The 27,215-nt window shown below is 40.4% G+C and overlaps 1 long non-coding RNA gene and 1 gene segment (V, D, J or C); one reads left to right on the forward strand and one right to left on the reverse strand.

Moving 5' to 3' along the window:
- Positions 1-27,215, reverse strand: part of LOC116526978 — a 93,873-nt gene that overhangs the window by 18,023 nt on the left and 48,635 nt on the right.
- LOC116526988 lies at positions 318-26,512 on the forward strand. Its single transcript, XR_004258330.1, has 3 exons — positions 318-328; positions 8,036-8,045; positions 26,313-26,512. It is a non-coding gene; the product is annotated as an uncharacterized LOC116526988 (long non-coding RNA).

Here is a 27,215-nt window from a genome sequence, read left to right on the forward strand (position 1 = left end):
TTTAGGGCCAGGGACGGCATTCAGGTACAGAAATCAGAGAAAAGATATTTAGAATAGTGTCCTCAAGCCAGGACTAAGGTCAAGCTTGCATTGCCCAAGAGCTACCTGGTTCTGGTCCTGGGCTATGAAAGAAGCAGCTGCTCTCCTGGACCATGGGGCTGAAGACCCAGGAAGAACCACAGGCCCTGCTCAAAGGTCTGCCTGCAGGGGCTTCATGGAAGAAAAATGCTCACACATCTACAGATACTGCACAAGGCCCAGAGCCCACAACCACAGTAAAAGTCTCAAAGACCAGGGCCTTAAGGCTAAGCTTGGGCTCCCAGGGCCAGTTATACTCATCTCTGTCCTCATAGGTCCTGATTGGCAGAGGATCCTGCTAGAGCAAAAATGGAATGGTCAGCAAATGTCCCCAGAGTCTTTACTCAGCCAGACTCTGTCCTTCTTGGAAATAAAAGGAGTACTTGTTAAATGAGTAATACATATGTATGTATTATGCAAACTTTGTTAAATACAAATATGGATATCAATTATATTGCTATATGTGTATATGCTATGTATCTGTAATATAAATCAAAATAATATGTATATTTATATAGAAATTGATATAATTTTGCTGATATAATGTATGATTTTAAATTGGATGAATTGAGCATGACTATTTAAAAAGCACCAATATGTGCACCACCTCATGCCCCCTTTCCCCATACAGAACCCGAGGGTCAGGAAGCACAGGACTCATCTCTATGTTCATACCGGTCAGAGCAGTGACCCACCCATTGATGAGGACATTCAGCAGGGGATCTGGGGAACACACAGCAGCCAGTACAGAGGAGATGGTTAGGGAGTCTGGACCCCACTTGGAAGAATGCTTCATCCCCAGGTTGGAGAGTTACTCCCGCAATGACCTCTGTCAGACAGGGCAGCACACGTGGCTCAGTGGCTACAGGGCCACAGGACAAATCCACCCCATGGTCCATTAGCAGCCTCCCCTCTGACTGGAGTGATGTGGGATCTCTCTGCCCAGCTTTCATCGCTCAAGTGCTGCTGAGACTCAGTTCACAATGGGGTGCCATGAAGGCAGCTCGGCTGCTGATGGCCAGAGTGACATCTGTCTGAACTCTCTGCCCCTGACCCAGGAATATATTCTGTCCAAGAAGCAGCATGAGCCAGCAAGAGCTCACGGCTGAGTCTCATGTCTGCTGGTGGTAGACTAGGACACAGTTAATACTATGGCTGGCCCTGTAGGTGACAGTGACCCTCTCTACTGAGAAACACTGAGGAGGCTGGAGACAAGGTACACAAATGTCCCCAGTGGCATCTAAATTGGGAACAAATGTGAATGTCTCACCATATTAATACCAAACAAGTCGTTAATTCAGTTTGATGTAATTCTTTCAGAAAACAAAAGAGGCTAACAACCTCATCTTCACAGAAGCATTACTGTTCAATCCTAACAACCTGAGGGTGAAGCCTGAGTCCTCCCTCTTCAAAAAAGAGTCTGAACAGCAAGAGGAAGGCAAGCAAAGCTGGGTCCCGTGTCGGCAAGGGCCTCCTGAGGCTGATCTTGCTAAGACAAGATGGGGACAACAGACTAGTATTCTTGCACTGCCATACCAAATACTCTGGGCAGAACAGCTTAAACCACAGACATTCATGTTCACATTTCCAGTGACCCAAAACTCCAAGATCAAGGTCACTTTCTGGTAAGGACCTTCTTTCTGGTTTGCAGATGGTACCATTTCACCATGCTTTCTCACATGGCATTTCCATAGACAGGCAAGTGGAGCAGGGTGAAGCTTAGAGAGAAAGAAAAAAAAAAAAAAAAAAAAAGGAAGAGTTCTCTGGTTCTGTTCTTTTTTTTTTTTTAATTAAGTTTGTTTTATTAAATTACTTGCTTTTTTTAAAAAATTATACTTTAAATTCTGGAGTACCTGTGCAGATCTTGCAGGATTGTTACATAGGCATACACATGCCATGGTGGTTTGCTGCCTCCATCCCCCCATCACCTACATTAGGTATTTCTCCTAATGTTATCTCTCCCCAACCTCCCCACCCCCTTCTATTGCTCCCCTAGCCCTCCAACCCCCAACAGACCCCAGTGTGTGATGTTCTCCTCCCTGTATTCATGTGTTCTCGTTGTTCAACATTCATTTATGAGTAAGAACATGCAGTGCTTGGTTTTCTGTTCTTGTGTCAGTTTGCTGAGAGTGATGGTTTCCAGATTCATCCATGTCCCTGCAAAGGACATGAATTCATCCTTTTTCATGGCTGCATAGTATTCTATGGTATATATGTGCCACATTTTCTTTATCCAGTCTATCCTTGATGGGCATTAGGATTGGTTCCAAGTCTTTGCATTGCAAACAGTGCCACAATGTACATACCTGTAGATGTGTCTGTATAATAGAACAATTTATAATCCTTTGGGTATATACCTAGTAATGGGATTGCTGGATCAAATGGTATTTCTATTTATAGATCCTTGAGGAATCACCACACTGTCTGTGCCATGTCATTACACTAATTTGCACTCCCACCAACAGTGTAAAAGCGTTCCTATTTCTCCACATCCTCTCCAGCATCTGTTGTCTCCAGAAATTTTTAATGATCACCATTCTAACTGGAGTGAGATGGGTTCTGTTCTTATAAGAACACTAATCCTACTGGATTAGGACCCCATCCTTATGGCCTCATTTAACTTCGATTGCCTTTTTATAACCTCAGCTGCTTCCTACAGCCACACTGGGGATTAAAGCTACAATATGAACTTGGGAACACAATTCAGTTCATAGCAGATAGACACAGCCAAGGCAGTGAGGGGGCAAAGCCCTGCTTCTAGTCTCAGAGCACAGAAAACAGAGTGGGTTTCCTCACAACTCAGCATGCTGACAGCTCCCCTCAGGTGCTCCAAGTCACACACGAGACCCCATTCCAACCTTGGAGGCTCCCTGTTGACAATAGGACACTGTCACCCTTACATTCTAGTATTTCTAAAGTCATGATGCTGGCTTTTTTGTGGAACTTTTTTGCCAGCTAGTGCCATGCTTCAACACAGCAAACTATAAGATGTTTAATTTTGTGATAATGAAAATAAATAAACAAATGTATCATAAATAATAAATAAAACTTAATACATTAAATTGTATAAAAATAAGGCCAATTGAAGACCTTAAAAGATGAATGAGAGAATAAAAAGACATATTTCTTTCAAAGAAGAGTTAGAATCATAGAGCACTGATTTCTTTTTTTTTTTAACAAAAAACTTTTTAGCAGTAATTATCAAATGGTAAGTAGCAACTTCAACTAGGCTGTCACAAATATAATTTGATGGTCAAATAATTATTTTCAGGAATCATGTAAATACATTTTCAGATTAAAACAAACAAACAAACAAATATGTGTTTACCAGCAGATCCACTAAGTGGAAAATTTCTCAATTGTGTGCTTGAGGCAAAATAATATTTGTCACTAATGAAAAGCATAAGTTTTGTCTAATCTTTAAGGAGAAAACAGTTTTCACTCTTTTCCAGCTCATGCTGCTGAGGAATGAGCATGGGGCCAGTGACTGTGAGGAAGGTGGGAAGTTGTGTGCTGAGGGTGGCCGTGCCTCATGCCCAACTGAGTGACCTCATGGAGCACAGCTACCAACACCACCAAGGCCACCCACCTGCCTCTGCGATGTCATGGCACAGACAGAAAAACTTTGTCACATTTGGTCTACCATATGTTGAAGATTCTTTGTAACAGCCAATTTCATTATCCTTTGGTTCCCCTTCAATCCCCTTTCAGCTTTTGGAATCACTTATTTTTCAACATTTTGTTTTGATACCATAGCCCCTTGAAATGTCAGAAATATGTAGGTTGTATTTGTATTTTTGTCTGTTTTTAAAACATATTATTATAATATCTCACCACCTTGAGTGGGTTTAGGCCTTATGCCTGACTCACATTAACTCAGAAACTCAAGGTCAATATCAATCACATAGATGCTGTCAATCACACGAGAGCTAAAGATGACTGCATCATTGCTTAGCTCCTGCTCTTGCTACTTACAATCTCTTTTCTCTCCCTGCATTCTGTAATAACATTTAAGTTCCATGATGCATGTATTAGTTTTTTAAATAAAACACTGAGTGTGTTATGTTTCTTAATTTCAGGGCTCTGGTCTGCTTGATTTCTATGTAAATTTTGCCACACATCTTTTAAACTTAACAGAAATGGCACATTGGAATTTAAGTTACACTATCCATGGAATCCATTATCTTGGAATATATAATCATCTAAAGTATATTTTATACCATTAGCCTGAAGCAACAACTTCTTTTTCTGTTGCTTCAATCCCTCTTTGTGTCTATCACATATTGTTATGACATGTAACAGATGTGACTCACTATTAGGTGTGATATAATTTTAAAGCACCATTTAAGTGAAATCTATGAAATGCATAAATTTTCTGTGTATTAATAACTAAAATATAATAGGATTCATATTCATTTTGAGGAAATGATGGTTTCTGTAAAAATAATGTGTTTTTGTATTGTATGAAATCTTTTGCTATGAAAACAGAACAAAATTTGTCATCTCTAAAATTCTACTTAAATACTTTTAAAATTCTTAAAATTTGTGAGAGAAAGATATCTTTCATATAATTCTGCATTTCTCTTTTTTTTTTTTTTTAACTTTTCTCAACTTTTAATCTAGTTTCAGGGAGTACATGTGCAGGATTGTTACATGGATAAATTGAGTGTCACTGAGGTTTGGTTTACAAATGATTTCATCACCCATATAGTAAACATAGTACCCAATAAGTAATTTTTTGACCCTCATCCACCTGCTACCGTCCCTCTTCAAGTAGACCCAAGTATTTATTGTTCCCATCTTCACATTCATGTATACTCAATGTTTAGCTCCCACTTGTAAGTGACAACATGTGGAATTTGCTTTTATGTTCCTGTGTTAATTTGCTTAGAATAATGGCCTCCAGTTTCATACATATTGATGCAAAGGATGTTATTTCATATTTTTTATGGTAGTGTGCCACATTTTCTTATTCAATCCATTGTTTATGGGCATCTAGGTTTATTCCATGTCTTTGCTATAGTGAATAGCACTGCAATGAACATACAAGTGCATGTATCTTTTTTGGTGGAGGAATTTATATATATTTTTGGCTATATTCCTAGTAATTGGATTGCTGGGTTGAATGGTGGCTGTTTTAAGAAACTTCTTGGAGAAATCTCTGAACTCCTTTCCACAGTGGCTGAACTAATTGACATTTCCACCTGCAGTGTATAGCATTCTCTTTTTCTGCACTCTCACCAACATTGGTTATTTTTGACGTTTTAATAGCAGCCATTCTGTATAGTGTGATATGGTATCTTACTGTGGTTTTGATTTGCATTTCTGTGATGACTAATTATGCTTAACATTTTTTATATGCTTGAAATCCACATATATGTCTTCTTTGAGAAGTGTGTTTTCATGTCTTTTGACAAATTTTTAGTAGGGTTGTTGGTTTCTTTACTTGGTGATTTTTTAAAGTTTCTTATAAATTATGGATATCAGACCTTTGTCAGATGTATACTTAGTGAATATTTTCTCCCATTTTGTAGATTGTCTGTTTACTCTGTTGATAGCTTATTTGATTGCTCAGACACTCTTTAATTAAGTTCCTTTTGTCAATTTTTGTATTGTTGCTTTTGATGTCTTTGTCATGAAATATTTGCCAGGTCCTATGTCTAGAATGGTACTTCCTAGGTTTTCTTCTAGGGTTTTCATAGTCTTAGTTTTCACATTTAAGTCTTTAACCTGTTTTGAGTTGATTTTTTTTTATATGGTGAAAGGAATGGATGCAGTTTCAGACTTCTGCATATAGCTAGCCAGCTATCTCAGCATCATTTATTAAATAGGTATTTCTTTCCCTATTGCTTGTTTTTGTCAACTTTATCAAAGATCAGATGGTTGTACTTATGTGGCTTTATTTCTGCATTCTCTAATCTGTTCCACTGGTCTATGTGTCTGTTTTTGTACCAGTACCATGCTGTCTTGCTTATGATGGCTTTATAGTATAGTTTGAAGTCAGGTAGTGCAATGCCTCCAGCTTTGTCCAATTTTGTTTAGGATTTCTTTGGTTATTTGGGCTCTTTTATAGTTCCACATGAATTTTATAATACTTTTTTTGTAATTTTGTTAAAAATGTGATTGGTAGTTTGATAGGAATAGCATTGTGTCTAATTGCTCTGGGTGGTATGGCCATTTTAACAATATGGATGCTTGCTATCCTTAACCACGGAACGTTTATTTATTTGTTTGTGAAATCTCTGATTTCTTTTAGTAGTGTATTGCAATTCTTCTTGTAGAGACCTTTCATCTGATTGGCTTAATTCCTAGTTTTTTTAAAAAAAATTTTCTGTGGCTATCGTATATGGAATTGATTTCTTGATTTGGCTCTTAGTTTCAATGTTATTGATGTATAGAAATGCTACTAATTTTTATACATTTGTTCTATACCCTGAAACTTTACTTAAGTTGTAACTTTACTTAAGTTGTGTACTAGTTCCAGGAGTCTTAGTTCCAGTTTGCAGAAACTATAGGTTTTTCTAGATATAGAATCATATCGTCTGCAAAGATAGTTTGACTTTTTCTCTTCCTATTTGGATGCATTTTATTTATTTCTCTTCTTGATTGTTTTGCATAAGACTTGCAGTACTATATCAATTGTAGTGGTGAAAGTGGGCATGCTAGTCTTGTTCTGATTCTCAAGGGGAATGCTTACAGCTTTTCCATATTCAGTATAATGTTGGCTGTGGGTTTGTGATAAATGGCTCTTATTATTTTGAGGTTTATTCCTTTAATGCCTAATTTATTTAGGGTTTTTAGCATGAAGTGTTGTTGAATTTTGTGGAAAGCCTTTTCTACATCTTTTGAGATGATCATGTGGTTTTTGTTTCTAGTTCTGTTTATATAATGAATCACAGTTATAGATTTGTGAATGTTAAACCAAACTTGTGTCCAAGGGATAAAGCCTCCTTGTTCATGATGGATTAGCTTTCTCTTATGCTGCAAAATTTGGTTTGTTACTATTTTGTTGAGGGTTTTTGCATCTATGTTCATCAGGGATATTGGCCCAAAGTTTTATTTTCCCATTGTGTTTCTGCCATGATTTTCTATCGCAATGATGCCAGCCTGATACAATGAATTAAGGAGGAGTTTCTGCTTCTTGGTATTTGAAATAATTTCAGTAGGATTGGTATCAGATCTTTTTTGTATGTCTCATAAAATTTGGCCATGAATTTGTCTGTTCCAGGGCTTTTTCTGGTTGATAGTTCTTTTTTGTTTTGTTTTGTGTATTACTTATTCAGTTTCTGAACTCATTATTGGTTTTTTTAGTATTTCAGTTTCTTCCTAGTTCAATCTTGAAGGGTTGTATGTTTCCAGGAATTCATCTGTTTCTTCTAGGTTTTCTAGTTTTTGTGCATAGAGGTGTTCATAATAGAGTATGAGAGTTTCTTGGATTTCTGTGGGGTCAGTGGTAATGTCAACTTTGTCATTTCGGATTGCGTTTACTTGGGTCTTCTCTTTTTTTCTTAACTAATCTAGCTAACAATTCATCAATTTTGCTTATTTTTTCAAAGAGCCAATATTTGGTTTTGCTGATCTTTTATATGGATTTTTATGTCTCAATTTCATTCAGTTTAGATCTGACTTTTTTTTTTTTTCTGTTAGCTTTGGGTTTGGCTTGCTGTTGTTTTTCTAGTTCCTCTAGGTGTGCTGTTAGGTTCTTAAGCTGAGATTTTTCTAACTACTTGATGTAAGTGTTTAATACTATAAACTGTTCTTATTAGCCCTGCTGTAGCTGTGTCCAAGAGATTCTGATGTGTTTTGTTTTGTTTTTATTTATTTCACATTTTTAAAAATTGCCTTCATTACATTCTTTACCCAAAAGTCATTCAGAAGCATAATTTTCATGTGGTTGTTTTTTTTTTGAGAGATCTTCTTTATATTGATTTCTATTTTTATTGTGCTGTGGTCTGAGAGAGTAGATGGTATGACTCTGAGGTTTTCTGAATTTGTTAAGAATTGCTTTATGGTTGAGTGTGTGATTGATGTTAGAGTATGTGCTATGTGCAGATGAAAAGAACTGTACATCCTTTGTTGTTGAGTGGAGTATTCTGTAGATGTCTGTTAGGTACATTGGGTCAAGCGTTCAGTTTATGTCCTGAATATCTTTCTTAATTTTCAGGCTTGATGGCTTAATACTGTCAGTGGCATGTTGAAGACTCCCGCTTATGTTGTTATCTAAGTTTCTTCATAGGACTCTAAAAACTTGTTTTATGAATCAGGTTTCTCCAATGTTGGGTGCCTATATATTTAGGGTAGTTAAGTATTCTTATTGAATTAAACTCTTTATCATTATGTAATGCCCTTTTTGTTCCGTTTCATCACTGTTGGTTTAATGTCTGTTTTGTCTGAAATAAGAATTGCAACCACTGCTGTATTTCATGTTCCACTTGCTTGGTAAATATTTCTTCAGCCTATTACTTTGAGCATGTGAGTGTCATTGCATGTAAGATGGGTCTCTTAAAGACAGCAAACAGTTGGGTCTTGCTTCTTTATTCAATCTAGTCTTCTATTCTGTGTCTTTTAAGTGGGGCATTTAGCCCATTTCCATTAAAGGTAAATACTGATATGCGAAGGTTTCATCCTGTCATTATGTTGTTAGATGGTTGCTTTGTAGATCTGATTGTATAGTTACTTTATAGTGTCTGTGTTCTATATACTTAAGTGTGTTTTTGTGGTGGCAGGTATTGGTCTTTTATTTGCATATTTAGCATTCCCTTAAAAGCCTCTTGTAAAGCATGTCTGGTGTTAACATACCTAAGCATTTACTTACATAAAAAGGATCTTTTTTCCACCTTCGTTTATAAAGTTTAGTTTGGCTGAATGTGAAATTTTTAATTTGAATTTCTTTTCTTTAAGGATGCTTTATATATGCTTCTATATCTTCTGGCTGAAGGTTTCTGCTGAAAGGTCCACTGTTAGGTTGATGAAGTTCTCTTTGTATGTTGCCTACATTTCTTTCTAGTTGCTTTTATAATTTTTTCTATTGCATTGATTTTGGAGAATCTAATGATGATCAGTCTTGCAGATAGTCATCTTTTATACTATCTCACAGGGGTTCTCTGTATTTCCTGCATTTGCATGTCAACCTCTTTGGTGAGACTGAGGAAATTTTTGTGGACAATATTGTCAAATATGTTCTCCAAATTATTTGTTCTCTCTTCATCTCTTTAAGGAATGCCAATGAGCCATAGAGTTGGTCTGTATGCATAACTCTATACTTCTCAGAGGTTTTCTTCAGTTTTTATTTTTTATTTTTCATTTTTTTGTCTCTCATTGATTCAAAGGTGAAATCTTTGAGCACAGAGATTCCTTCCTCAGTTTGGTCTATTCTATCATTAATGCTTCCAATTGCATTATAAATTTCTGTAATACATTTTTTATTTCCAGAAGTTAATTTTGGTTCTTCCTAATATGGCTATGTCATCTTTAAACTCTTGCTTTATTATACTGCTTTCCTTGGATTGAACTTTAATCTTCTCTTGTATCTTATTGAGTTTCCTTACTATCAAGATTATGACTTCTATGTCTGTCATTTCAGCCATTCCAATCAGGTTAAGAACCATTGCTGGGGAGCTAGTGCAGCTGTTTGGAAATAAGAAGACATTCTGGCTTTTGGAGCTGCCAGTATTCTCACACTGTTCTTTCTCATCTGTGTGGGCTGACCTTTCTTTAAACTTTGAAGTTTCTGTCACTGGATGGGGCTTTTTGCTTTTGTATTCTTTTATGTTCTTGAGATTTGCTTTAGGTATAATGGATTTAGTTGATTGGCCACATTTCTAGATGCTTTCAGGGAGACAAGGCTCAGCTCAGCACTCCTGTGCTGTGCGCTCTACCCTAGAAGGCTGACCAGGACCACAGCTTTCTTCTCTGGCTCCTTGGGGTAAAGCACCTGCTGTGTTGAACGTCTGAGATGTTCTCAGTCTGTTGGCAACAACACTCCAATAGGGGCTGCTGGTAAAAGTGCTGTGGCAAGGTATCAAGTGGGCTGCCAACAAGTGTGCTGTGGTGGGGTCAAGGGTGAGTGTTCCTCCGCTGTGCAGTGGTAGGAGGCCATGTACAAGTGCACACCAACCAGGCATTGGAAATCCAATCATGCATGCCTGCCAGGATGGTGGTTAGGGTAGGCTGAGGGCAACTGTATTCAGGTGGGAGAAGGCTGTGGGTGGATACGCACCAGTAGAGGTCCATCTGCAAAAGTACTCCAGTGAGAAAGCAGGAGCTGCTGGCAAAGAGTGATGGTGGTGGCTACTGGCAAGTATTTTGGTGGGACAACTGAGGCTACACGTAAGCAGGTGCTGGCAGAGGTGGACCCTGGGAGACAGAGGGGCTCTCAGATCAGACCGGCCCCTTCTTCAGGCAGACAGCCTTGTTGTCTCCACTTCCAGCAGCTCACAAAGGCTAAAGCCACCTAGAAGAATAAGGTGAGCCTTGGGGGATGGTGTCCATGGCCATGCTCCACTGCAGCCTCTCCCACTCCAAACCCTCTGGGATCTATGCAGGACTAAAGTTCTGTCTCTGTCCAGTCTATGGCAGTTCTATGTGCCAACTCAAATGTCTTGGGGGTCATGGGGTTTTCCAGAGCTAGGATTCTGGAGGTCTATAGCAAGTGTGGGATGCTCCATGCCTATTTCACTCACCCCTTCTCTAGGGGCCACTCAGGGCCAGGAAGGAGTCTTGGTATTCAGCAACCCCACACAGGGTTTCCACCTTCCTCCCCTTCCTGCCCAGTATGTGTCCTCCCTGTTCCTGGTGCTTCCTGTTTCTGCTTCAAAAGTCTTCTTCCCAAAGATCTGTCTGGAGTATACCGTTCTAATTGATGTCCTGGTTTCTCTTAGTGGGAGCAGCTCTTCTTGGCTACCTCTAGTCAGCCATCATCAAAAACAGTCACCTTTTTCTTTTTAAATGTAATTTTGAGTAGGTTCTCTACTGTAGATTGTTCCAGATACTCCTGCAAGTCACGAGTGGCCACACTTAAAAGAAAAGGCTTCTCAGAAATTGAATAACATGACAGGCCTGAGATTCTCACATCAGGGAAATACAATAGCAGCCTTAGTACTGACATATTGTATAGTATTAATTCTGTATTTCTCCTGTAGTATATGAAGTAAACTTTACCTTCTCCATCTTTCAGTTTATGCTCTTTATTTAAGAGCTTACTTTTGGAATTGCAAGAGCTTCCTTTTCACTGGGCAAAAGGTAATTGAATCAAATTAGAGATGTTTGGCATTAGGACTTCATGTATGGAATGCATTTAGAAACTCTATAAATAGTCAATCAAACATATTTACTGATTATTCTTAGCCATAATCCCCTGAGGACAGCTTGCATAGAATGCATTCTCAAATATGTTAATGAAAAGGGCAGTTTGGTTAAGTGATAAAAGAGTAATATGGAAAGTGAGAAAATAATAATTTTCCCATATTACCAAGTGTAAATTTGAATAAACTCAACTTTAAACTGTTTATTTCCAACACGTATTCCACTTGAGTTACCGCTCATTTGCTTCCACGGTCTGGTGCTGTTCTGCCGACTAAATGTACTTGACAATATAGGCAAGACAGGGAGGGTGAGGATGAGCTTTCATTTACTCTCTTTTCATCATAGCTGGGCACTTGAACCATCTGAATACTTCTACTGCTGATGCCATCCTCAGGCTGTGAAAGCTGAAGGAGCACTAGCATGTGAGACTGAGGCACAGCAGAGGCTCTCATGGACCAGAGGCCTCAGCAGCAAACTCTACCCTGAATTCTCCAATAGCTTCTGCTTCTGCAGACTCAGAGACCCTGCTGAACTGCTCTCCAGACACTTAGTACATGTGGGCAGCTGGGCCATACAAACAAGGAGGTTTCTGTTAAGGGCTGTATCACTGTGGGAGGAATTTGTGTACTTTGCATGCAGTAATAAACCCCAACATCCTCAGCCTCCACCCTGCTGATTTTCAGTGTGAAATCTGTGCCTGATCCACTGCCACTGAACCTGTCTGGGACCCCAGAGGCCCTGTTGGAAACTTTATAGATTAGAAGCTGTGGAGACTGGCCTGGCTTCTGCAGGTACCAATGCAAATAGGTGTTTCCATCACTATCCAGGAGGCTCTGACTAGACCTGCAGGAGATGGAGGCCGGCTCTCCAGGGGTGACGGGCAGGGAGAGTGGAGTCTGGGTCATCACAATATCCCCACTGGATCCTAAAGTAATGAGAAAAAAGTGCAAGATTATGTACAAATATTATGAGCAACATTAATGAATTCTCACATATTGATTTATGATTAATCTTTTTTAAAATTTTTATTCATAACATAAATAATAGGCTTTTGAAAATAAAATATACTAAAATAAGCACAAAGGATTGTTTTATTTTTTAAGATCTTAGAGCACTGGTCACTTTTTTTTTGAGATGGTTTCTAATTATTCATTAGATAAAATATAAATTCCCTTCCCTAGATGTTAGAACATATTTCTTAACATAGGGTCAGAATAAACGTGGGAGACCGTGGGGCCCCAGAGCTCACCCTCCCACTGTATTCTCCTCCCTCCTTTCCTTCTGTTCTTACCAGGGACCCAGAGCATTAATAGCCCCAAGAGTTGAGCAGGGAACCTCATCTTGAGAAGGTGAACTGAGCAGTTCTGATAGGTCACTGCAAAGTTAGAGCTGAGCTTTTATCTGACTGCAAGGGAAGGTTCTCCCCAGGAGACAATATGCAAATCTCCTGGTGGGTGTAGTGGTGTGAAAGAGCCAGTGGTTGGGGCTGGTCTTTCTTGTGAGCAATGTGATATAAAAATGTGTCTGGGAGGAAAACAAATAGAGCTAAAGTCCATTTTGCCTGTAGTCATGGGAAGAGGATCTAACTGTGAAATTTGGTTCTTGAACAAAGACACATAAGTTGAGCCCCTCTGAGAGAGTGCCAAGATCATTCTGCACAATATAGAGATGTGCGTTTAGGATGAATCTCTGTGAAGTGAATGCCATTCTGCTTGGCTCCCTCCCAGCTCATTTAGAGAAGGAAAGAGCCCTATCCCCACAAGCACTGCAGGGCAGTGTGCTTGCACATAAAAAGGGAGACTTCAGCCAGCTCAAGAGTTATCTGGTATCCACTGTTACCAGGATTATTGTTCATGAATGTTAGATGCAAGTGTTAAAATCTGCCTTCCCCTGGAATCTGGTGATTTATCTACATAAGAGTACTCTGTCGAAGGTCTTTACCTGGAGAATATGTGTCTCTTGCATTTAGAATGCACATAGTTGCAACTTAAGTAAGAGGAAAGAATTTCATGACTCAGGCAGTGAATATAAAAATCACTAGTGACCAATTATAGCAATCTGGTATGTCTCATCATAATTATCTCACATATGCAAGATTAACCAGAGGACATTAAGAGAGGAATGTCCTAGCATAAGGACACAGAAAAAACAAGAAATAACTTTGCATTATGCTTTTCTGAGTGGTGTTCAGGGAAACTCTTCCCACGCAGTCTCCCTGGTCATGTGGAATCACGTCCTGTCTGGGCTTCCGGGTTCCTGTCAACTCTGAGTTTACATGAGTCTCCCCCATCCTGGAGGTGGTATAGCCACAGTCCTGAGTCCACTGTTCAAATGGAGGTGCTCTGTGTAAGAAGAGCAAGAACTGGATCCACAGTTTTATGTCTTAGCATAAAATTTACCTATGACTACCATTTTCCTGGGCTTCCATGTGAAAATGATCACAGCTCAGTGATGTCAATCTACCACACAGCTGATCCTTAGATAGGGAAACAACCCAATTATTCTTCGTTTTTCAGAGATGTGCTTAACATTTTATTGAACTGCTCCTGAAAAGTGGTAACTACATCAAGTCCCTTCACAAGGATAGTCATAGTTCTGAAAAAATAAAAAAGTAAGGACAGGGAAACCATTGAAAGTTTACTTTGTATTGCTATGTGGTCTTAGGTAAGTTAACAAAAAGTCATATTGCCCAAGAACATGAACAAACCAATGCAATCCTGGGTAAGATTCCAAAAGAAATCTTGGTCTGAATGACTTCTGAGAAATGTACCAAATAATATTTATTTACAAGGTTCAAAAAGATAATTGAGTAAAAATGATATTGACCTTTAATTGGTGAACTCCGTGGCAATAACCTGGGTCAATCACATCAAGCTGTAGCTAAGAGGTAGAATTAGAATAAATGTCCCATGTATAACTATTTAATTTTTTAACCCTTTTATTACATTTTATAAATTTGTGTATTTTTTTATTATGATGTTGACCAATTCTAATCTGGTTCCTGGTCTTACAAATGTCAGAGTCTTAATTAATCATGACAGTGGAAAGAGTCAGAAACAGCAGAAGTAGAAAGAAAAAAAAATACAAAATGTAAAGACCCTAATTAAAAGAAAATACAATCGTCCATCTTTTTGCTAGTTTTGAAGGATTACTCCGAAAAGATGTTCAATGAAGAATCAGTTCTATTTATTATTTAATATAAACATTTGATTTATGGGAAAATGAATAATAAAAAAATTCGTCCTGTTTTGTTTTACACAGTCAGTTCTTAAAAATGTTATTTTTACAAAGCGTTCTTTAAGATGCTTGAATTAATGGAGTATTGAATTTTTCAATGAAACTTAATGATAACTAAATGGTCTACCATTGTGATTCATTATTTTATCACACGATTGCCTTTCATATCTGTAAAATGTAAAATGCTGTAAACATTCTTTTTTAGTCATAAAAGGGCTTTGAAATTACCCCATATACACCTGAAGAATAATATTCCTAATTAAGAGCAGAAATTTCTCTCTGCCATATGTTAACACATTATCCCAAGGCTTATTCATTAAGAGATAAAGCTGGTGGCTCCACAGTGGACACAGATTAGAAGGTGTAAGGACAGCCTCCATTCAGACCTAGGTGGGGAGCAGGCCTCTGTCTCTAATCTGAACCATGGTCACCTGAGCAAGGAAGGGCTGATACAGGTGGGGTTTACTGTAGTTCCATCCCATTTGTCTGATGCTGTTATTTTGGGGTCCATAAAATGGGAATCAAGAGTATCATGTTTAAGACTCATCAAAACAGTCTTGGAAGTAGAATGTTGTGTCCATTATGTTGATGTTTGTGGAGTGGGAAGTGTGTTCCTGTTTGAAGGGAGTTTGACTAGCTTGGGTTCTGGCCAAGAAAAAGATGTCCACGGGGGGGCAGTAGCATATGCGACTTTTAGCGGGTGAAGCTCTGACGGGTTTACAGGGAAAAGTCCCTCACAGCAGGAGTCTGACCAGAAGCTAAGGTGCCAAGGTTACTTCTCAGAAGGTGGAGACGGGGATTTACTGAAGAAGGGTCTTTTGTGTCTGGGGGATGTCACACAGCAGCACAGTGGGGAGTCTCTGGGTTAGAGAGCTCCCAGGGCAGAAGTGGTTTGGGGTTTTCATAACCAGGGGAGTATCAATTACTACCATATGCAGGTGAGGTTTTCTGAGATATATAGTGTCAATATTCTCTGAATGGCTAGAAACCTAGTTATTTGGGCTGTTTTTGAAATTATTGGATTGTAAAATTTGAATTTGGCACAGGCCATAGAGAAATAAGCCTGTAGTTTAGAAATAAACAGCATAGGGGCCAGGGCACACAGGCCATGTTTGGCTCATTCATACATCACTGAGAAGTTGTGTAACTATACTAAGATGAAAAAATAAAATGCATTTTTAATTTTTAATTTAGGTAAGATAGCTTACCTGTGGAAAAATGAGAACATAATCTGAGAATTCTCACATTCATAGCTGCTTCGTTCATACCAAATATTTTCAAGAATCAATGAAATCTTCATATGAATTTTGAACAAAGGGGTTTAAGACAATTAAGAAAAATCAGAGATCAAATTAAATCATTTAAACTGATTTCCAAAATCAACTGAAATTCTTGCTTAGTCTCTTTCTTTTATCTCGTTTTAACAAATAATCAAAAGTTCAGAACAGGAAAGCAACACTAGCTGAATTAATAATTTAGTGCTATTCCATGTCTGCTAATAATAATAATAATAATAACATAGTATCTGCATCAACAACTGGAAATGGTGACTCTCTGCCTTATAGATGCAGGAGCTTCACATCACAGTAGTGAGCTGCACTTTTTCTGGGTCTCGTTGGCAAGAAGCCAAGGATCACTCAAAATTCACATCTTCAATTAAGTATCAACTGCTTTCACATTTCAGTACCTCTAGAAATTGGTTCTTCTAAAATACCTCCCAATAAAGAGAATGAAGAATCAGCAATAAAATAAAATAGGTAAAATAAAATAAAATAAAATAAATTGGCATCCTAAGAGCAGCCAGAAGATGAAAATATATTGCTTAATAGATTACTAGAGGTAAGATCACTTCTGAGAAACTTCCTTGACCAGATCTTACTCATATTTAATATTCTTGCCCTCATAAGTAAGAAATATTTTCAACCCAGAAAATTACTTTCTTTTTTATTTTTGAGGCGGAGTCTCACTCTGTTGCCCAGGCTGGAGTGCAGTGGCACGATCTCGGCTCATTGCAACCTCTGCCTCCCACGTTCAAGCGATTGTCCTGCCTCAGCCTCCCTAGTAGCTGGGACTACAGGCACCCACCACCAAACCAGGCTAATTTTTTTCGCATTTTTAGTAGAGACAGGATTTCTCCATATTGGCCAGGCTGGTCTTGAACTCCTGATCTTGTGAGCCACCCATCTTGGCCTCCCAAAGTGCTGAGATTACAGGCGTGAGCCACTGTGCCCGGCCAACTTTTTTCATTTTCTGGAAGCCTAGAAGACCTAGGTGAAATTTAAAATAGAGTATGACAATTTCTATTAATCTCTTATCCTAGTAAATATAATTGTTCAAAAATCATCTACTTCAGTTGGTACAAAAGTAATTGAGATTTGGGCCATCAAAACTAATGGTAAAACCTGCAATTACTTTTGCATCAGTCAAAATAGGTAATTTCTAAGTCAAAATAAAATGAGTAGCCCATTGATTCTGTGTATTTTGGGTCCATCATCTTACTGAAAAAGTTCTGAGAGTTGAATACAGTGACCACACTGGGATGTCAGCTGTCACTTCCCCTCATCACTATCATTCCAGAAGCACATTTGCCAGAAACCCTTTTCTCTTTGGTTTCCTGCAGAGTTGTGCAATGAGAGGCCCTCCCTGAGATTTCAAAGTTAGAGGAGGAGGATTCAATATTATTCATTGGCACCTGAAGGAAGACACGTGGGCAGAGGTGAGGATCACCTGGAGAGTGCTGCAGGCAGCTGACAGCATCAGCACCCCCAAACCTCAGCTTCCCCAGCAGGTCTCAGGGGCACTTGACTAGGCAATTGTATTTTCTGAGGCAGATGCAATTTAGATTCTTGGGAAATCCAGAGAATCTCCCTTTTTTAGCTTATGCATCTTTCATTACCATACCCAGAGGCTTTTAAAATTCTGTAGGTTAGACTCTTATTCCCTATATTCAAAAATAAAAATAAACAACATCCTGGCCAGGCGAGGTGGCTCACACCTGTAATCTCAGCACTTTGGGAGGCTGAGGGGAGCAGATCATCTGGGGTCAGGAGTTTGAGACCAGCCTGGCCAACATGGCAAAACTGTGTCTCTACTAAAAATATAAAAAAGTAGACAGGTGTGGTAGCATGCACCAGTAGTCCCAGTCTTACTTGGGAGGCTGCGCCATGAGGATCTTTTGAACCCAGGAAGAGGAGGTTGCAGTGAGCTGAAACTGCACCACTGCACTCCAGCCTGGGTGACAGAGCAAGACTCTGTCTCAAAAAAAGAAAAAAAAATCTGACTTGGAATACCTAGAGTCACTTATCCTTGACTATATGAATTCCAACAGACCATATTTCAGGCTCTTCAATTGTTCTTAATGAAATCAGGAGGGACATTGGCGTTGTGCTGCTGGCGATAAGGAGGAGCAAAGACAAGGTGCAGAGGAGGCTTCATGGCCCTTCCTACCAAAACCTCCCAGAGACTTTCAACACTGGCTGTATTTTGAGAAAGACTCTCAACATATGCAGGCCCCAGTAGGAGGAGCTAGAGCAACTCAACCTCACACATTTGCTTCCCTGAGGTTTTTTTTTTTTTTTTTTTGCAATAGTTCTAAACCATCCTGAGGGGTTTATGTTACGACTTGTTATCATTTTGAGAGGATAATAACTCTCCTGTTGACAATAATATGTTGCAACATCTTCAGGCTGCAGGTTGCTGATGGTGAAAGAATAATCTGTCCCATACCCACTACCATTGAACCTTAATGGGATCCAGATTGTAAACTACATGCTCCATAGATCAGGTGCTCAGGGGCTTTCCCTGGTTTCTGTTTATACTAGTTTAAATAATAGTTAATGTCCTTACAAGCCCACAAGTGATGGTGACTCTGTGTCCTAGAAATGCAGACAGGGAGGATGAAGATGAGTCCTATGGATGTCACATTTGAAACCAGAAGTTGGAAACATGAAAACAAATATCCACTCTATTCATATTATAAGAAGACTTCCCTGAATTGCCAGGTAGCACTGAGCACACTGACTGAGTAAATTCCTTATGTTCTTTTTTACCTGGAAGCCAGAACAGTAGGAGCCCCAGGAGCTGAGTGAAGGCACTCGTATTCATGCCGTGTCCTGACTAGGACTGACTCCTTCAAAGGCTGTCACCAGCCTATTAAGAAGACTTCAGGAGAGGGGGCTGTGTTCTCAGAACATGCAAATCAGCAGGCGGTGGGCAGGCTGGGCACAGCTGCAGCGCTGGCTCACCTCAGTAACATAGCACAGGCCCCGTGTCCTCAGTATCCCAGGTCAGACCAGGGCAGTGCAGACCTGACTACAGAGAACCTGTTTCTTCCTAGACCGACTATTGTTACAAGAGTTATTTTTGGAACAATTATCAAAATTTAAAATGACCCTGGCAACTAGATGAAATAATGTATTTTATGGTTGTATTGGGAGTGTGTAGGAGACTATCCTTGTTTGTAGGGAATGTATAACGAAGTCTTAGAGGGTGAGGCTATCAGGTTTTCAAGTTGCTCTCAGATAGATGTGAGAGTAAAAATCCTTTGTTCCGTACCAACAACATCACCGTCGGTGTGAAATTGTTTTCTTTTATAAAGTGAAAAAAAATTATTAGAAGCATGTTTCATATATATATTTCAATGACCTTAAGCCATTGTTATTACCAGTATAAAATCAAGCAATTCTCTGCAGATATATAAAGGTGATAAAATGATTCCTCAGTGCACGTAGCCCCTCCCAAATCCACCATGATCCAGAGCTATAGGTCTCTCTAATACTCAGGACCTAAATGGGCTGGACCTCATTCTTGCTTTGTGGACCTCTATATTCTACCTTCTTTTTTGACATTGGGTATTCTTACCCCCAGTTCATCAGAATAAAGAGCTATTTATGCCAGATCTGTTTACTTCAACAAAATTCTGTTTCTTCATCAAACGATAGGATGCTGAGTTAGGATAAACAAATTCTGGATCAGTTCAGGCTTTTACAATCAATTGTTCCAAAATAGGAAGACCAAGCTCGTATCCCCTCAGTAATGCTTAGTTGCACCCCCCACCAACATGTTTGTGTGATCTCCGGCCCAGCTCTGCTGGAGCCTACCTTTCTGGAGAGCAGGTGACAAGGAACCCCTGAAGAAAGGCCAAGTCAGTGAATCCTCTCTTCTAGCAAGGGTGGCTGATGCTCAGTGAATGTCCCTGCTATGTACTATCAATGCCACTTTCCTCTTTTACTCTTTAGCAGTGAGTGGGGACAACATCCTTACCCAGACATCAGCCTCCCTGTCTCACATCCAGAAGAGAATCTCCATCTGCTATCAAGCCAGCACCAATGGACATGGCTAAATATTTTGAATTGGGATAAAACTTGGACACTGATTTGATTCAGAATCAGGCGAAATGGAATCAATTATATCAGCCTCAGTGGAGTAGAGGCCAGGAATGTGGGGAGTGTTCCAAACGCAAGACTAGGAGTGGCCAGACCTTGGCAGTGCATCCTGTGTGCAATCTTCCTGCTGCTTTGTCAGAGGCCTGAATTTTAAGGGATCTTGCTACCAAACAGCCTGTCAGGATCCAGGTTCAGAGAGACACAGCTCTGGACTGAAAAACACATATTTTTTCTGTGTAAATGTAGCAGTCACTTTTGTAACCCCCCACCTTTCCCCTTCACTGTACTTACGTTGACTCCCCATGGCTATGTCTGCCCCCGCTACTCTCTCTGAAGCTGGGAAGGCAGCTCTGCTTGCACCCTGATGGCAGGTCTCAGGGAATCTGAGCATGAGCATTCCCTGGGACAGCTCTCAGTTAATGAGGACAGGAACGTGTATACATACCTCAGCTACCTCACCTCTTGGGTGGAATAACCCAGAGGCATTTTCCATGTGTTTCCATGTGGACTTGAGTCCCAGGGGTCCTCAGTGGTAGCCCCTTGCTGAGGAGTCTTTCACTGTCTCTCCTCTCTTCCTCACATCACTTCCCTGTTTCCTCCCGGTGTTTCTTGCACCTCGTACATATGCTGCCTGCATGGAAATCCTTGTCACTGGGGGGCCGCTGCGAAGGGGCCCAACCTAAGACAGTGGACAGACTCTCACTCTTGGAGGGTATAAGTTGTCTGAATTCTTGCTAGATAACTCTTCTTTTTGATGCACAAACAGAAAAATTCACAAAATTTAAGAAATATTTAGTTTACTTTTATTTAATCTCTCTTAGATTAAATTCAAGCACCAAATCAAAGGAGCCTTTAATAAATAACTACTCACCATGAAGTACATAGTAGAGCAGCAGAATCAGAATCCCCTAGAAATTAACATGCACACATCAGGGACCCATAAGTCTCAGGTTTCTTCAAGTTCTCTTCTCTTGGCTCATAAATCAGCTTGTGTGTGTGTGTGTGTGTTTTATTCTACTTCAGGGTAGGATAGTTGTGGGGATGACAATAGTTGTTGAAATGATAAACACATCTCACCAAAGACATCCATGTCCTAATTCTGGAACTTATGAATGTTACCTTACATTATAAAAGTAACTTGGCCGACGTGATTAAGTGAGGAATTTTGAGATCAGGAGTGTATCCTGGATGTTCTGGTGAGACCAGCATAATCACCAGGGTCCTTATGATACAAAGGGAGGAGGGTCACAGTCAGACAGGGACTAGGGCATAAAAAGAAGAAAATCTGATTTTCCCCCCTGGATCCTCCAGAAAAAACAGAGCCTTACTGACTCTTTGATTTTAGCTCAGTGATAATTCTCACCTTCAGTACTATAAGATAATAGATTTGTGTTGTTTGAAGCCAGTAAGATAGTGGTAATTTGTTAACAGCGACAATACAAAATTAATGCAAAGGGAAGTGATGCCTTTCATCTCTCTGAGTTTGTGGTTGCCCTCTATTCTCACAAATATTTATACTATGCAATCATTTGTTGTCAATTTTGACAAGAGACAGAGAACATTTTACTGTGAGGAGATAGCTCCAGAATTCTTCTTAGGAAGAAAATCTCTTGGGCAAATCCTTCAATTAGCTTTCACACAATCTGGCTATCTGAGAGCTGAGGGGTAAGCTCTCACAGCACACAAAAAGAGAAGGGGGCTATTAGTTTGTTTGTTTTCACATTCGGAGGGAAAATTAGATTTATAGGACATAATCTGTGAGGACAGATTGAGTCAGAGAGATGAGTATGGCAGATGAGATAAAGAAGTGGTCAGAGCCATACAAGATGTGCCTCTGCCCCCAAACCTCAAAGACATTTAGTATTTGTAAAGGCTTCGAGAGAGTTGTGTATTGCAGGCAAAACTGCAGAAGGGTCTTAGTTTAAGTTTAGGGTCAGCGTGGTAAGGAGCAGAGGTAGCAGCGGCTGGGGTTGGGGGAGGCTTATGTTGGGAATTTCATACAACCTTCTGGCTTTGTCTCTTCTCTGATTTTATAGGCTATGAGCTTCTCTATGGAATGAATGTGGCTTTGAAACAGGAACATAACTAAGGTCAGAAGCCCTGGGTTTGAAACTCAGCCTCTGCAATTGCCGATTATATGACCTTGGGAAACACACTCACCCCAGCACTTTAATGAGCCATTGCTTCCTCTGTGCATCGGGGCACTGCAAATATCAAGGGGTTGCATGAGGGTTCACCAGATGATGCGCCATGAAATACACACACACACACACACACACACACACACACACACACATAGAGATGTTTATATGTATATATCAGAGAATACTTAGTGCCCCTTTTATGCATCTTTGAATGAGTCAGGATTAAGATGTCATGTAAGGTATCACTATTCAGTTGTCATTTTCAATTAAAAATTATCAACACTTACCCTATAACTTACAGATGCCTCTCTATACAGTGTGAAATTTCATGTACATTTTTTCCACTGTAAAATCTCTCATCAATCCACTTATATCTTATCTAGCATCAGAAAGTTGAACAAACAGATTGCAAACCATCATACTACCTTTAGTATGGATTTTCTGTTTTATTGTTATTATTATTATTGAGACGGAGTCTCACTCAGTTGCCCAGGCTGGAGTGCAGTGACATGATCTCAGCTCATTGCAACCACCTCCTGCCTCAGTTTACTGAATAGCTGGGACTACGGGTACATGCCACCATGCCGGGCTTTTTTTTTTTTTTTTTTTTAGTAGAGAAAGGGTTTGACCATATTGACCAGGCTGGTCTCAAACTCCTAACCTCAAATGATCTGCCCGCCTTGGCCTCCCAAAGTGCTAGGATTACAGGCATGAGCCACCATGCCTGGCCAAGTATGGATTTTCTAAATCTCATTTGTATTAGAGTCCTTCGACTGCTATAAGAAGTTACCAAAGATGTGATGGCATAAAACAACAGAAATGTAATCAACACTGTAATCACTCATAGTTCTGGAGGCCAGAAGTGCAGAATCAGTTTTGCCAGGCCAAGATCATGGAGTATTCATGGGTGGCTCCTCCAGGGGCTCTAAGAGAGTCTGTTCTTGCTTCTTCCAGCTTCTGGTGGCTGCAGCTTTCCCTGGCTATGGCCACATCGCTTTAGTTTCTGTCTCTGTGATCCCCTTGCCTACTCCTCTTCAGTCTGTGTTAAATCCATTTCTACATCCCTCTTTCAATGACACTTGTAACTGCATTTAGAGCTCACTTGGTTAATGCAGGATAATCTCTTCATTTGAAGACCCTTCATTTATATGGGCAAAGACATTTTTCCCATATAGGGTACATTTATAAGCTCCATAGAATAGAACCTGAGGATTATACTCAATATTAAACCCTCAGTATTGGTCCTGTACACACATCACAAGCGCAGGCTCTCTCTCCCTGCCCTCAGCCTTTTCTCCCCCCTTTCCCATGATTATAAATCACTTTGCTTCTTTAAGTGAATCCAGTACCACCTATGTCCAAGTTCAGAGTTCAGAGGAACACACACAGAATGGCCTTGTTCAGGGTTTGCTTAGAGACCTGTTCTGCCCCTCATTATCATGCAGAAGGAAGGACATAGCCATAGGCAGCCCTCAGCCATCTAAGAGAAGCTGTCTCTACAGAAGAAAGTCATGGGCTAAGACCCTCCAGGCCTGTGACTGTCTTCAGGGGCCTGTGGTCCTAAGCCCTCCCAGAGGGTATTGGTGGCCCCTGACTCCAGAAGGATCTACCAGGATCCTTATCTGAATATCTCACTCACAGAAGGCATAAATAAATGATACATGTAAACCTTATTTGTTAAATATATATAACATTTTAGATATAAATTATAGTGCTATATCTGTATCTGCTATGCATCTATATTATAAATCCAAATAATATGTAGACTTACATAGAAATTCACATAATATTTTGGTATAAGTTATGATATAAATTTGATAAAGTGAGCATGAACATTTTACAGCAGCAATGGCACACCTGTAGTGGAGAAGGGGCCTTGGAGCAGTTCCCTGATAAATGCTCTGCACTCTTGGTTTCCTAAGGCTGTGGCTAAAGGTCTGAGTTCCAAGTTCTTTCTTCCTACCCTCACTACAGAGCCTGGGACCAAAATGCTCAGAACCTGCTCACCCCATGTCTCTACTGGTCCATGCAGTGACCTCCACCCATTGCTGAGGATGCTGAGGGACCTCAGGTAGGTTCTAGGAATAAAATAACAGGTGTCTAGGAGATGGGCAGTGAATCTGATCCCCAGTGTACAGAAGGTTTGTCTCAGGGCTCATTGTAAGCAGGTCCGACCCTGGGGGCTTCTGTAGGACAGAACAGCTAGCTAGGTGGTCTCAGGACAAAACACCTCCACAGCCTACTGGCAGCTTCCTCTTTGACTGGAGCCAGGTGGGATGTCTCTGCCCAGCCTTCATAGCTCACGCAGCTGCTGGGACCCTATATACAAGGGGAGGCCATAAAGGCAGCTTGGCTGCTGATGACCAGAGTGACTTCTGTCCAAGCCCATCACCCAATGCTGGCAGGCGTCATGTCCAATGGGCAGTGGGAGCCAGAAGGGGACCATAGCTAGACTTTATTTCTGATTGAGCCAGGCTAGGACGCTGTTAATATTCTTGTTACCCTCCAAGTGACAGTGACCCTCTCTCCTAGGACACAGGAAGAGGCACTGGAGACAGAGTGTACACAATGTCCTCACTGGGATCTAAGTGGAAACAAATGTGAACATCCCTAGATAATAATGCACAAGCCAGTAGTTTCTACAGTTTGATTAAATTCTAATCAGAAAGTGAAACAGGCTGACAGCTGCAAGGAAAACACTTCTGTTTAATGTAAACAAACTAAGGCTGAAGCCAGAGCCTCCCCTTTCTCACCAGAGAATCAGATGGCAGCAGAAAGAGAACCCCTGCAGCAGGAAGAAATGTACCCCCATGTCTATCAGGTGCCTCCGGAGGCTGATCCTGCTCAAAGGGTAAGAGTGGATGACACGTCTCGCACTGCTACACCGAAGGACCCTACACTGGGTGGCTTAAACCACAGACATTTATTTTCATATTTCTGGTGGCTGGAAACTCCAATATCAAGGTCCAGCAGGGCTCACTTTCTGGTGAGAAGCTTCCTGGCTTGCAGATGCCACCTTCTCACCATGCTCTCACATGACCTTTCCATAGAAGAAAGAGACGTTAGAGAGAGAGGAAAAAGGAGAGCTCTCTGGATCTGTTGAGACCTCTATCCTATAAGATCAGAGACCCACCCTTATGACCTCAATGACGTCTTTATAAGCCCTATCTCCTACAGCAGCTTTGAGGATTAAGGCTTCAGCATGAATTTGAGAACACAATTCAGTTCGTAGCAGGTGGGACACAGGCCGAGAGAAGTTTAATTGACCAGTAGCTGACCCCTCCTGCATTCCCTTCATGCTCCCATTCCTGCTGTCTGCCCATTTTAAATTCCTAAGTTTGGTAAAAAAAAAAAAAAAAAAAACTTCATATTATTCTGTATGTCCTAGTGGTCTAGGGGGAAAATTCTATGCTGTACATCTTTAGGCGTGTGCTTCTTATTTTTAAAATCAACATTTTGAATTTCAATAACTCACTTTTTCTATTAGCAAGAGAAAATGAGTCTAATGAAAGAATTTCAGCATTAGCATCTTGCACCTTCTATGAAATTTCAAAATTTATCTGACAATCATAAACCAAGATTTTTACTAACTGTTCTTAGCCAATACTCCCTTAGGATAACTAAGGTAAAATACTGTCTCTATTATATTCATATTGTGGAAGATAAGTAAGAAATAGAAGAATTTAGAAAAGTGGGAAAATACCAATGTTGAATTTTACTAAACATCCTCTTAAAAATACACAAAATACTGTTAATTCCCCAGATGTATTCATGTATTGCCAGAAATGTGTCAATTTCCTATTTTGCTGATAAAAGTTAACAAATGCAGGCAAGGGGAGAGGATTATGGTAAGATTTTCAATAATCTCTCCTCTCCATTATGTTTGTTTACTCAGAGGTCACTTGGACCTCCTCATTACCCTGCTGCTTATACCAATCAAGGCTGTTTGAGCTGACAGGGACATAAACAGGCTGTCCTCAAGGTGTAGCTGAAGTGCTCATGATCCAGAAACCCTGGGTGCAAACTATTCCCTAGCCCTCCAGCATCTTTCTCTTACACAGATTCAGAGAACCTGCTGAGCTGCTGCCCAGAACAAGCAGCACATGTGGGCAGCTGGGCCACCCCAGCAGGGAGGTTTCTGTTCGGGGTTGTATCACTGTGGGAGGAGCTTGTGTACTTTGCATGCAATAATAAACCCCAATATCCTCAGCCTCCACCCTGCTGATTTTCAGTGTGAAATCTGTCCCTGAGCCACTGCCACTGAACCTGTCTGGGACTCCAGAGGCCCGGTTGGAAACCAAATAGATCAGGAGGTGTGGAGGCTGGCCTGGCTTCTGCAGGTACCAATCCAAATAGGTGATTTCATATTCACTATCAAAGAGGCTCTGACTAGACCTGCAGGAGATGGAGGCCGGCTCTCCAGGAGTGACAGACAGGGAGAGTGGAGTCTGGGTCATCACAATATCCCCACTGGATCCTGAAATGATAAGAAAAAAAGATTAAGGTTATATATAAACTTTATGTATCATTTTTATAATTTTCATTAGTTGTTTATTTCAGGCTATATATTTTTTTAAATTTTGTTTTATATTCCAATAATATCCCATTTCAAAATGGAACTTAAAGGATGCAGTGCTCAAGGGGGTCTCCAGAAATGCCCACACCATCCTCTCTTTCTGCACAAAGTCTTCCCCAGAGCACATGTCTTTGGTCCTTCTGGAACCTTCCTCTCTCACACACATGCTCCATCTGGGAGGACAAGACCTGCACATCTAACACATGGAAAGAACATGCATGGAAGGCCGTGTGCCCCCAGAGCTCACTCTCCCATCCTATTCTCCTTTCTCATCCCCTTCTGTCCTTACCAGGGAGCCAGAGCATTAGCAGCCCCAGGAGCTGAGAAGGGAATCTCATTGTGAGCAGGTGAACAGAGAAGTCCTGAACAGTCATGGCAAAGATAGAGCTGAGCTTTTATCTTCGACTCACAAAAGAAGGTCCTCCCTAGGGGACAATATGCAAATCTCCTGGTGGGTGCAGTGGGGTGGAAAAAGCCAAGTGGAGGGTGGGA

The sequence above is a fragment of the Sapajus apella genome, unplaced genomic scaffold (genome assembly GCF_009761245.1).
Source record: "Sapajus apella isolate SASKATOON/1434 unplaced genomic scaffold, GSC_monkey_1.0 scaffold52, whole genome shotgun sequence".
In the NCBI taxonomy this organism is placed as follows: Eukaryota; Metazoa; Chordata; class Mammalia; order Primates; family Cebidae; genus Sapajus; species Sapajus apella.